We start from the raw sequence: 3,362 nt of genomic DNA on the forward strand, positions 1-3,362 counted from the left end.
TATGGTTTCCTTCTTCATTTCATTTTGGTTTTACTTGTGTCCTATACAAAATGTGGAAACAAAATCACTTTATTTGCCATTTAAAACAATTTGTTAAAAAACATAACTCCTAAAGTGTGTAACACAAAGCACCCAATGAGCCTGCCATTTTCTTCTGTACTAGATTGCTTTATTGTATTAAAAAAAATTATTATTTAAAACCCCAAATAAGATTTAATATATTAATTTAATTCCAAAGTGGTAGAAGTCTTTGTTCAGGCATTTGTTATGACCTGTCTCTGAGCGGTGCTCCTGGTGGATGTGCCAACACATATGGCATAGATCCAGCTGTCATTATTAAGCCAGCACACGGCAAGGTTTTGTAGTCATATCTGTTGTACCTGCATGTAAACACTAAATGGCTGAAAGATGCTAGGTATCAGCAGTGCTGAAATGCAGGAAAAAAGAATACATTAAAAAACAAAAAAATTCCTTTATATTACATGGCGTTTTAGGGAATGAAATATGTGTCCCAGTTAGGGTAAGTACACCTTTATTAAAGCCCAGAAATGAAAGAACACGATGTGCTAGTGACTTGTTACTGCAACACCTGCAATACAGTTGAAGTCAAGCGAGCGACTGGTATTTAGCTGGCATATAGAATATTTCTGACACTTCATGTGGCACATGGCAGGTCGGGAGATGCAGACTGGGGAAGTAGGGCAGTAATGAGGGGATGGGGAAGCTAGTTTGAATAATTTGCAAGGATTGGCACTTTGGGGAGGAAATGGCAGATGAGCAGACAAGGCTAGAGGTAAATACAGGGACTGAAACACTAAGGGCCAACCACAAAGACAGCAATAAAAACACAATATAGGAACTTATCGTTTTCTACTCTTAGATGGAGTAAGACTTTATTCTGTTTCTGAAGATTCATTTTAAACATGTTTTCACTTAAAAAAAGGATAAAGTTTCAAGTAATCTTCAAATTAAAATGTCAACATTTCAAATGAAAGTGAATAATAAAAAAGGTATTTGAGTCTGTGGTCAGATTTTCCATGATCTCAAAGCCCACAGACTATATACATAAAGAATGTATAAGGAAGGAAATATATTAATACAAATGCCTGCCAAAACCACATTACCTGTGTTATATATGCACATTGCTTACCCATCATCTTATCTGCAGACAGCCGACCCGTCCACGAACACCTCTTAGGAAACCAGTGTTAAAGAAAATCTAAACGCAGAACAAAGATGTAATATATTGCTGCATAGCAAACATTGGAGGATAAATATGTTTTCAATTATCAGCGTTATTTTTCATTTTATTTTTCAAATTCCCATATCTATCCATATCCATGCATAGATAGAGAGGCCTGATCACCCCCTCTCCTCTTCTCCATAATTGGGGGCATGGTTTGTAGTCCACAGAGATAATGTTACATAGTATGTAACATTATGGTAATGTGAGTTTTACTTCATATCGAAAGAGAAAAAAGACAGAGGAGTTTTGTAGGCAAACATATATTCAATAGTGAGTTAACATAACAAGTATATAAAAAAAGGTATTTGTCAACAATTTTGAATTGTAATAGTCCCTACCACATTCATTACTTTGAGGTTGGGAATATTGGACTAAATAGCAGACTCCTGACTATTCAAATAGAGTCCATCATTTCCAAACAGAATCTAGGGTTTTGAATTTTTGGTCTCAAAACCTGACGCATTTCACCTTATTAGGCTTCCTCAGGGGAGCATGAGACATACAACTAGTACTAATATGAAGAGAAATAGAGTATAAAAAAAGGAAAATTAAATTACTGATATATTTTATTTAGGTTCTAGATAATAATCTCTGTGTTGAGAGTATTCAAAGAAGGATTAGTGTCTGATATTGGGATAACATCAAAGTATTATGTCAGTGTTGGTACATAATGAAAACCTTTTAATTGGAAATAATTAATAAACAAGGTCAACCTATTGTATTAGCTAAATATACGGTGTGTTTTCAGAACAACTTACATTTAATATGAGTTGGTACATTTTTGCTGTCTCCGACTCCAGATACCCAAAAATTGCCCAGATTCCATAGCCCTGGTGATAACTATTTTTATGGGGTCTGTAAGTATGGTTTTTTGATTACAGCACATTAAACATTAGCCAAAATTTTCATAACCACCTAACAAAAGTATTTTAGTATCTATTAGTCGTTTGATTGAGAATTCATATGTGAATTGTTTGTTCAGGAGCTCCCTGTGCTCAGAATTTAGCAATCAGCCAAACCAAGATTTTATATTTTCAGCATATATTTACATAAATTCCCATGCACAGACTTGTGCTTTTTTTGCATAAAATCAAAGAAATAGTAATGGATTTATTTTAAAAACATTGTATTAAACTGCAGCTCCAGTATAAAAAAAAAAAAACCTTGTGTCTGACTCAAACCCTGGAATAAACAACATGTCTGGCACTGCTTATTACATTTTCACACAAGTCTGAACTTTCTGGCCAAGCAGTTACCATGTGAGAATGAGATCACTCCTTTTACACAAATCCACTTCTGCTTTCTAAGGTTTTTTTTTTTCATTTAAAAGGAACTTTGTATTTATTTCAGGAGAATCTTTATACTTCTATGGTGCTTAGTACATAAAGCACAACCTGTGAATTGACAACAGGAGAAATGTACATTATGCTTGGCAGCTGGCTATTTATGGGGATGTCCGTATGTATTCCAGGGGGCTGCAGGCTGCTCCATCTGTCCATGCCTAATATGCGCAGATAAGTTATTTCATTTTTTAATGATAGTTCTGCTTTACCTATTGTTACTCACTATTGTTAGCCACTATTGTTACTCACAGAAAACCTTACACAACTGGTGTGCACATTTAACATTTAGACCTTCTGACTGCTGTCTGTCTAAGCCTACTATAATTGGTAACAATTTATAAACAAGTACCTCACACTATTGGAACAGTGAATTTATTAAAGACAATATTAAAATAGAAAAAAAAAAACAAACACCGTTTTTATTATAAGTTTACTTTTTTATCTCTTCTAAAACAGAACTTTTTTCATTTGCAAGTAAAATTAGCCAATCTTTACAACTTATAAGAAATTTTAGGAAAAAATATAAATTCACCAAAATTGATTTTGTTTTCATTGTACATATACTCACTCCCAAAGGCCATTTACACAAAAGGTATAGAGACAAAATGAAGAGAAAACAGTGACATATTAAGACACGTTTAAAGTTTAAAAGAAAAAAAGCCAACTTTGTTTTCTCACAGTATCTGATTTGTGAATGTAATACAAACAACAAAACTAAATACATAGATATTCAGTGGACATGAGGGCTGCATCAACAGATAAGTTTTCTGTCT

Source organism: Pyxicephalus adspersus, chromosome 8 (genome assembly GCF_032062135.1).
Source record: "Pyxicephalus adspersus chromosome 8, UCB_Pads_2.0, whole genome shotgun sequence".
In the NCBI taxonomy this organism is placed as follows: Eukaryota; Metazoa; Chordata; class Amphibia; order Anura; family Pyxicephalidae; genus Pyxicephalus; species Pyxicephalus adspersus.